General features: G+C 40.4%; 1 pseudogene; it reads right to left on the reverse strand.

Annotated features, from left to right (window-relative positions):
• Nucleotides 1-3,887: 3,887 nt before the first annotated feature.
• Nucleotides 3,888-5,506, reverse strand: LOC140202415 (Y-box-binding protein 1 pseudogene; annotated as a pseudogene).
• Nucleotides 5,507-10,575: the final 5,069 nt, after the last annotated feature.

Below are 10,575 nucleotides of genomic sequence, written 5' to 3' on the forward strand. Positions count from 1 at the left end.
GTCTGTAGTGAGAAGACAGATGCAATGTTTGCATTCATTTTGAGAGGACTAGAATATAAAAGCAAAGATGTAATGCTGAGGTCTTATAAGGCATTGGTGAAGCCTCACTTGGAGTATTGTGAGCAGTTTTGAGCCCCTTATCTAAGAAAGGATGTGCTGACATTGGAGAGGGTTCAAAGGACATTCATGAGAATGAATCCAGTATTTAAAGGCTTAGCAACAGGAGACAGAAAATGCATACCAGAAAGGTAATATTGCAATATTGATAGGGGATTTCAATATACTGATGGATTGGGAAAATCAGGTTGGTGCTGGACTCCAGGAGCGAGAATTTCTAGAGTACCTATGAGATGGATTTTCAGAGCCGCTTGTGGTTGAGCCACTAGGGGATCAGCTATTCTGGGTTCAGTGTTGTGTAATGAACGAGAATTGATCTGAGAGCTTAAGGTCTCTTCAGCAGAAAGTCTAAGAATCCTTCAGGCAAAGTGATCATAATATGATCAAATTCACCCTGAAATTTAAGGACAAGCTAAAGTCAGATGTATCAGTATTGCGGAAGAGTAAAGAGAATTACAGAGGCATGAGAGAGGAATCCAATCAAGAAGAGAAAATCTGCAGATGCTGGAAATCCAAGCAACACACATAAAATGCTGGAGGAACTCAGCAAGCCAGGCAGCATCTACGGGAAAGAGTACAGTCGACATTTCAGGCCGAGACTCATCAGCAGAGAGGAGTTGACCAGAATTGATTGGAAAACAACACTGGCAGGGATGATGGCAGAGCAGCAATGCCTGGAATTTCTGGAAACAATTCAGAAGGCACAAAATATATACATCCCAAAGAGGAAGAAGTATTCTAAAGGATAGATGTCACAACAAGAAGAAAAGATGCTCACAAGAAAAGTCAAAGCCAACATAAAAGCAAAAGAGAGGGCATATTACAGGAAAGATACTAGCATGGATAAAGTAGTGCCTGACTGACAGGAAGCAAAGAGTTGTAATAAAGGGAGCCTTTTCTGGCTGGCTGCCAGTGATTAGTGGTGTTCCACTGGGGTCTGTGTTGGTACTGATTCTTTTTACTTTATATGTCAATGATTTGGATGATGGAATTGATGGCTTTATTGCAAAGTTTGCAGATTATATAAAGATAGGTGGAGGTGCAGGTAGTTTTGAGGCTTAGAAACATAGAAACAGAAATCTACAGCACATTACAGGCTTCAGAAGGACTTAGACAGATTAAGATAATGAGCAAAGAAATAGTAGATGGAATTCAGAGTCAGGAAATGTATGGCCATGTAAGGTAGAAGTGAAAAGGTTAACTGTTTTCTAAATGGAGAGAAAATACAAAAAAACTGAGGTGCAAAGGGACTTGGGACTCCTTGTGCAGTTTTTCCTAAAGGTTAGTTTGCAGGTTGAGTATGTGGTGAGGAAAGCAAATGCAATCTTAGGATTCATTTCAAGAGGACTAACATATGGATGTAATACTGAGACTTTATAAAGTACGGGTGAGGCCTCACTCGGAGTATCGTGAGCAGATCTGGACCCTTATCATAGATGTGCCATTGGGTAGGAGTTACAGAAGCCTCAGGACACAAACCACAAGGTTCCAGAACTGTTATTGCTCCTCAACCATCAGGCTTCTGAACCATCGCTCACTTCAGCACTGAACACAACCTATCACTCACTTTCAAGGATTGATGTTCTCGGTATTATTTATTTATTATTATTGGCACAGTTTGTCTTCTTTTGCACATTGTTTCTGTGTAGTTTTTCATTGATTCTATTATATTTATTTGTTCTATTGTAAATGCCTGGAAGAAAATGAATCTCAGTGTTGTATATGTTGTCATACTTTGACATCAAATTTACTTTGAACTTTGAACTTTGAAAAGGCAGGAAAATGGTTTTGTGACATTCAATCTTGCCGATCAGGATGATGTTACCAAGGTAAAGTTATGTTCCTGGGATATCTTTGAGCACTTGGTCCATTGCTGTTTGCCAGATTGCTGAAGCTGATGTAACACCAAAGATAAGACAATTATACTGGAGCAGTCCCTTGTGAGTATTGATTGTGAGGAACTTCCTGCTTGACTCCTCAATCTTCATTTGTAGGTAGGCTTGTAACAAGTCAATCTTTGAAAAGCAAAGAAATACTCAAATGGCAATACAGTGCAATGTGGCAAGCAAGGGAAATCAAAGATAATGTAAAAGCAAAAGAGATGGCATACAATAAAGCAAAAATTAGTGAGAAGACAGAGGATTGGGAAGCTTTTAAAACCCTACAGAGAGCAACTAAAAGAATCATTAGGAGGGAAATATGAAATATGAAAGCAAGTTAGCAAACAATATCAAAGTGGATGGTAAAAGCTTTTACAAGGATATATAAAAAAAGAGAGCTGAGAGTGGATATAGGAGCACTAGAAAATGAGGTCAGAAAAATAGTAATGCGGCCAAGGAGATGAACTAAATGAGTATTTTGCATTAGTCTTCACTGTGGAAGACACTAGCAGTGTGTCAGACGTTGATGGGTGTGAAGGAAGCGAAGTGAATGCAGCGACTACTACAAGGGAGAAGGTGCTCAAAAAGCTTCAAGACCTGAGGGCACATAGGTCACCCAGACCAGATGATCTGCACCCGAGGGTTCTGAAAAAGGTAGTGATAGAGAATGTGAAGGCATTAGAAATAATCTTTCAAAAATTATTGGACTCCAGCATGGTGCCAGAGGACTGGAAAATTGCAAATATCGCTCCACTCTTTAAGAAAGGAGGAAGGCAGCAGAAAAGAAATTGTAGACCAGTCAGCCTGACCTCAGTGGCTGGGAAGATGTTGGAGACAGTTGTGAAGGATGAAGTTATGGAGTACTTGGTGACACAGGCCAAGGTAAGACAAAGTCAGCATGGTTTTTGTTGTTTATGTGGCCATTTACACAACAATATCATTAATAAAAATGCTAGAGACTGGAGCTAAGTTAACAGGGGCTTTTACTTATGGAACCCAAACTGAACATGTATATACAGATCAATATGTGCCTAATAGCGCATGCTCAATAACATGTTACTATGACATAAAATAGTCCCATATTATACAGTAGGCTGTATGGTACACTCCTCCCCTTTTGTTTTAAAAGTGTATCAACTTTTTTTTGGGGGGCACTACGCTAAACAAATACTATATGTGTACCCTTAATATACAAACGCCCACTAACAAAAGAAGTGGTTGGTGATCTGCTACCTCTGCTAGTTATTCAAAAGTCGGGACAATTCAATGACTCACAGAAAGATCAGTACTTTACCAGTAATCGTTCACCATCTGTTGCAGCAGTTGATCAAAATCCTGTTGTTCGTTCCATTAGTCTTAATTAGTAACTTTAATTAGTTTAATTAGTGACTTAATAATATGAAATTATAACAAAGTAACATAATAATAATAATTATAACTCAAGTCTCAGGAGGGGGGGCCTTCTCTGCCCCCCTGGGTAACGTCTGTCAATAAACGTTTGTTTTAATACAGATTTCCATATAAAAGTCATGACAAGTGAACCCCTGAGTATAGGGCATTTTCGTGGTCTGCTTCAAAGATGACTTGCCACCAACAAAAGAAGTGGTTGGTGATCTGCTGCCTCTGCTAGTTATTCAAAAGTCGGGACAATCCAATGACTCACAGAAATATCAGTACTTACCAGTAATCGTTCACCATTTGTTGCAGCAGTTGATTGAAATCCTGTTGTTTGTTCCATTGTTCTTAAGCTGCTGTGAAAGTACAGTTTTGCTGATATTAAGGATTACCTGCAGTGCTATCAGTCTGGCTCAAGGGGGAGAATTCCTTCAGATGCACATTCAGCACAAGTGTGAAAATACAACAATAGAAACCTTACAGTTGTTGCCAGAATTAGCCTCTGTTTTGGCGACCATAGCGACGACGAACAAAGTAAGGTGGGTAACGTTGTCTTCTGTAAGGAGGGCGATGTTGCTGATTTTGATAATCTTGGTTTTCTCCATTTGTTGCTGTCTCTGCTCCATCTCCTTTCTCTCCATCTTCAATGTTCCGTTGGCAACTACATGTTGGACCTCGCCGGCGAGGGTTGTAGCGACGATAACGATTTCTGTTCACGGCATATCATCTTCCTTGGACTGTAAGTCCTCCGGGACCAGTTACGTTTGCTGCTCCTGCACCATTTTCGCCTTCCACTACGTCAAACTCCATAGTTTCACCGTCTCCAACACTGCTGAGGTATTTCCGTGGGTTATTCGTTTTTATAGCAGTCTGATGTACAAACACATCTTCCTTTGTATCGTTCTTGTTGATGAATCCATATCTATTTCGTACGTTGAACCACTTTACTGTTCCAAGAATCTTTGTTGCAATGACTTTCTTCTCCCCGGGGGATTTGGGTTTGTCTGGCTGTTGCTGCTGCTGCTTTTCAGATTACTGCTCCATCCTAGCCTGCTCATGGTGTTGCCAGGCTGTGTGAGGTGGTTGTGGCTCGGGCCGTTCTGAGGTGGGGACTCCGGCGCTCTCTCCACTTCTTTCTTCTCTCTAATATAATTCCCCTCCACTTTTTCTGTGTCCCTTGCATCCTCTGTATCTTCCACACTGTGATGTTGCAGACAAGACAGGTCACTTTCATCAGAGTCGTTTTCATCAGAACTATCCTCTTTCATTTTGTGTGCATTGTTGTATTTTCCTTCCTGGGGTTTCTTGTTTCTCTGTATTTTGCCCTTTTTTCTGCTGTTTACTAGCTTTGCATACTCTGCCAATGTGGCTCTGTTTGCCACAGTTTCTGCATTCTTTGTCTTTAAACCAATAGTCCTCAGGGTCATGTGACATTTTCCCACAGCGGTAACATTTCTTTCCTTCATTTCTGCTGAGTGACATTTTATTCGTAGCATATTCCAGAGATTTTTGTTGTATCTCTGAAGCACCTCGTGCGGTTGTTTCTAATGATATTGAGATGTTTAGCGCTTTCTCGAATGTAAGGTCTTTTTCACACAGGAGCTTCTTCTGTGTGGTTTCACGGTACATGCCACACACTAACCTGTCCCTCAATGCATCTGATAGACCAGTTCCAAATTGACAATGTTCTGATAATTTGCGCAATTCAGCACAATATTCAGAAATGCTTTCAGTTTTGCTCTGATTCCATTTAGGGAATTTAAATCTTTCAGCAATGACCAGCGGTTTGGGGTTTAAATGCTGTTGGATAGTGTCCACTATTTGTTTGAAAGTTTTGTCAGCTGGCTTTTCAGGGGTTAACAAGCTCCGTAGTAGGCCGTACGTTTTCATGCCCATTACAGATGCTGGCTTCCTTTTCTGCATTAACATCGTTAACATCACAATATAACTCTATTCTTTCAATATAAGTGCCCAAGTCTTCAATGTCACTATCAAATGCTGTAACGGTTCCAACTAATGCCATCCTTGTTATGTTAATTTAGCCCCTGTCCCTTGTTAATTTAACCCTGGTTCCTTGTTTTCTTTTTGACTCACGTGATCTTTTTTAGCGTCATGAGCGTACTCTGGCTAGATGCGTGTGTCGCTCCTTTTTTTTAATCTCCCTTCTGAGGCAGGCAGAACCTCAGTCCTGGGGTTCAGCGCCGGCCGTGATCTCCCCTGAACGCGCCACGGCTCCGACTATGTCTTTTGGTCTCCCAATGTTCCTGACTCCAGCTGAACTCCCGCTTCTTTTCAGACTCACAGCCTCACTCTGCCTCTTCTGAGTGCCGTTATCAATTAAAACACGGCGTTCCGATACGATACATGTTCATTAACCTCCTCACCAATTTGTTGTGTATGTGGCTGTTTGCACAACAATATCATTAGTAAAAACACTAGAGACTGGAGCTAAGTTAACAAGAGCTTTTACTTACGGAACCCAAACTGAACACATATATACAGATCAATATGTGCCTAATAGCGCATGCTCAATAACATGTTATTACGACATAAAATAGTCCCATATTATACAGTAGGCTATATGATAGTTTCCTTAAGGGAAAATCTAGCCTGAAGAACTTGTTGGAATTCTTTGAGAAGATTACATGTAGTATAGATAAAGAGGATGCTGTGGATGTTGTATATTTGGACTTTCAGAAGGACTTTGACAAGGTGCCACACATGAGGCTGCTTACCAAGTTAAGAGACCATGGTATTACAGGAAAGTTACTAACATGGTTAGAGCATCAGCTGATTGGTAGGAGACAACGAGTGGGAATAAAAGGATCCTTTTCTGGTTGGCTGCCAGTGACTAGCTGTGTTCCGTAGGGGTTGGTGTTGGGACCACTCCTTTTTATACTGTATATCAATGATTTAGATGATGAAATAGATGGTTTTGCTGCCAAGTCTGCATATGATGTGAAGATTGGTGGAGGGGCAGGTGGTGTTGAGGAAACAGGTGGACTGCAGAAGGATTTAAACAGATTAGGAGAATGGGCAAGAGAGTCACATATGAAATACAATGTTAGTAAATGTGGCTAGCGAGGAAAATCAAAGCTAATATAAAAGCAAAAGAGCTGGCATACAATGAAGCAAAAATTAGTGCGAATTAGTTGTCATGCACTTTTCTAGTAGAAATAAATGTCCAAACTATTTTCTAAACCGAGATAAAATCTAAAAATCTGAGACACAAAGGGACTAGGGTGTCCTTGTGCAGAACACCCTAAAGGTTAACTTGTAGGTAGACTTGGTGGTGAGGAAGGCAAATGCAATGTTAGCTTTCATTTCATGAGATCTAGGATACAACAGCAGGGATGTGATGCTGAGGTTTTATAAGGCACTGGTGAGGCCTCACCTTGAGTATTGTGAACAGTTTTGGGCTCCTCATATAAGAAAAGATGTGCTGGCATTGGAGAGCGTTCAGAGGAGGTTCACAAGGAGGATTCTGGGAATGAAAAGGTTATCATACAAGGAACTGGCTTTCCACGGTGACTTTTGTGAGCAGCTCACTAAACTATTAGATATACTTCTTCAGAGTTACTATCATTGCAATGTGCAGCCTGTAATTTCCCTTTAAGAATAATTTGTCTTCTTTTGCACAATGGTTTCTTTTTCACTTGCTGTTTAAATGCAGTTTTTCATTGATTCTATCGTATTTTTGTTCTGCAAATGCCTGCAAGAAAGTGAATCTCAGGGTGACATATGCACACTTTGATAATAAATTTACTTTGAACTTTGATCTTGCACTTGCTCCATCACCTCTACATTCACGGATTTTCTCAGTTCTAAGTGAAAGCAGAATGCTTACAAGATAAATTTCGAAGTTCTAAGTTTGAAGGACGTTTTATTATCAAAGTACATATATGTCATCTTAAACACTCCTGAGATTTTTATGCGGGCATATTCAGTAAATCCATAGTAGAATAATAACCATAACAGAATCAGTGAAAGACTGCAGAACTTGAGCGTTCAACCAGACTGTGCAAATACAGAAAAAATAATAATAATAAATATATAAGCATTAAAAATTGAGAACACGAAATGAAGAGTCCTTGAAAGTGAGTGTAACTCCATTTATCACATTTTTATATCAAAGTAAACGTTACTTATAATAAAAATACTTACAAGTAAAAACAATCTACAATGCCTTTTCATTCTTTCATTCATCGACAATGCTTTCAGCACTCTTCCCTAAAGCCAATAGCACGTTTGCCCCTCATGTGGTGATACACTACTTACAACAGCTGAGGGCTTCCTCACCCTCTCCAGTAGGAGAAGGACCCTGTATTGCAGTCCTTCCCCACCAAGTCTTTGCAGTGGCTGCTCCACGATTCAGTGCATTCCTCAGCATGTATTCCCACAGCATGGAATGTGCCATTTCCCAGCATTTCAACAAACTTCAGTGTGAAGAAGCAAGCATTCGAACCCTTCTTCATTACTTTGGCATAATTGATTAAATATTTTGCTATTTAATTCATGATCTTTAATTTTGTTGATAGCAGATATTACAAGAATCATGCTTGAAAAAACTTGCTGGCTGAGATTTTGGGCTTCAAGATGTTGACGATGAATTACACAATGGATTGCAAACAGATTTGGAAATTCTTTTTTCATAAATGCCACTCAACCAGCATGGCACCTGTCATATATGGTGCTCAATCTGTTGCACAAGAAATCATGTTCCTAATCAGAATACTTTTATCATCAATATATATCTTGAGCTCGTTATAAGTTGATTCTCCATTGATATTTGCTTATAACTTTTTGCAAAAGAGAATCTCTTCATAAACTTTTCCATTTTTAAAAAACTGTACATACGCCATTAGCAATTCCTTATTGTCTTACACAGTTGACTCACCCAGTTGTATCCCAAATTCCGCTTTTTGTAGCTCTGTGCATAGTTGATACTCAATGTCTCACTCATTTCATCAATACATCAAGCCACAGACTTAATACTCAGAGGAATTGATTTTTTAAAATTGGCATCCATTTTGAGGGCACTTCTAATACAGCAGGAATTATTAATCTTTCACCAATTGTATGAGATTTTCCAATACTTTGCTATCATTTTGGAAATGTTATAATTTACCACTGTTAAATTGCATAAACTCATTCCGTGCCGTGAGTCAAGGGGAACTGTTGGGCACCTTGGTTGCTAATTTATGATGTCTGTTTGGTTGGTAAGGTCGGATGAGATTGCTGAGTTTCAGACACGTTGTGACAATGAGTGCTCACCACCTGTAGAGCTATGGTTCTTCCTGTGTTCCATGTCTCATCCTTTTTTTTGGAAGTGCCTGTTCTACTGATGGTCAATTAGGTCTCGTGCCTTGAGTTAGGGTGCCATTTAGCACCTACCCCCAAGAATCTTCAACACCTCACAACTTCTATTTCACTAACATCCCCTTAGGGCACTTAATTGCTCCCTTGGTACCGCCCCCATTGAGAATCACAATAAAAACAATAATAATAAAATTCAAATTGAAATAGATAGGATAGATCATCAAAGTCTTTTACTCAGGTTAGTTTTAAAGTGAGAAGAGAAAGTTTAACTGGAATGTACAAGGCAAGATTTTTCCAAAGGCAATGCAAGTTTCCTGGAATTGCAGCATGGTAGGTGATAAAAGTATTGTGATGTCCTGGGGGTGCGTGGTGGACAGCCCGCCCCTGCATTTCTAATAACCAGTACTGTTTACTGTTCTTGTGTTAAAATGCTTTTGTAGGATTCTCGTGGGAAGTTCCAGTTCATTTCTTGTTACATTTTAGCTTGGGTTATATTCGCTTGTGTATTACCCTAACTGTAACTGGGATGTGTGATAGTCATGTACCCCGTCGGTGTGAGACTGGTTGAGTTCTCTCTCCAGGTCATGGTGCTCGGACTGTTTTGTGTTTATCACAATAAAACTATTGTTACGTTAACAAGCTTCTTCATCTGTCATTATGCTCGCCGCGTAGGTGTCAGGAGTGAGATATGAGATTGAAGGGCAACTAAAGAGACTGAAGAGACTGGGGAAGAGGAGGTTGGCTCACAAATAGAGAAAGCTTGTAGACAGTGCGAGAAGGAGGACAGGCAGGTGATAGAGAAGGGACACGCTCAGACCAAAGGTTTGTGGTGTGTCTATTTTAATGCAAGGAGTGTTGTGAACAAAGCGGATGAGCTTAGAGCGTGGATCAGTACTTGGAGCTATGATGTGGTGGCCATTACAGAGACTTGGATGGCTCAGAGACAGGAATGGTTATTTCAAGTGCTGGGTTTTAGATGTTTCAGAAAGGACAGAGAGGGAGGCAAAGGAGCTGGGAGCCTGGCATTGTTGATCAGAGATAGTGTCACAGCAGCAGAAAAGGTGGACGCCATGGAGGGATTGTCTACGGAGTCTCTGTGATGGGAGGTTAGGAACAAGAAGGGGTCAATAACTTTACTGCGTGTTTTTTATAGGTCGCCCAACAGTAACAAGGATATCGAGGAGCAGATAGGGAAACAGATCTTGGAAAGGTGTAATAATAACAGAGTTGTTGTGATGGGAGATTTTAATTTCCCAAATATCGATTGGAATCTCCCTAGAGCAAGGGGTTTAGACGGAGTGGAGTTTGTTAGGTGTGTTCAGGAAGGTTTCTTGACACAATATGTAGATAAGCCTACAAGAGGAGAGGCTGTACTTGATCTGGTATTGGGAAATGAACCTGGTCAGGTGTCATATCTCTCAGTGGGAGGGCATTTTGGAGATAGTGATCATAATTCTGTCTCCTCTACATTAGCATTGGATAGAGATAGGAACAGACAAGTTAGGAAAACTTTTAACTGGATTAAGGGGAATTATGAGGCTATCAAGCAGGAAATTGGAGGCTTAAATTGGAAACAGATGTTCTCAGGGAAAAGTACGGAAGAAATGTGGCAAATGTTCATGGGATATTTGTGTGGAGATCTGCATAGGTACGTTCCAATGAGATAGGGAAGTTATGGAAGGGTACACGAACCGTGGTGTACAAAGGCTGTAATAAATCAAGTCAAGAAGAAAAGAAAAGCATACAAAAGGTTTAGAGAGCTAGTTAATGTTAGAGGTCCAGAAGATTATAAGGCTCATAGGAAGGAGCTTACGAAGGAAATTAGGAGAGCCAGAAGGGGCCATGAGAAGGCCTTGGTGGGCAG

The sequence above is a fragment of the Mobula birostris genome, chromosome 9 (genome assembly GCF_030028105.1).
Source record: "Mobula birostris isolate sMobBir1 chromosome 9, sMobBir1.hap1, whole genome shotgun sequence".
Classification (NCBI taxonomy): Eukaryota; Metazoa; Chordata; class Chondrichthyes; order Myliobatiformes; family Myliobatidae; genus Mobula; species Mobula birostris.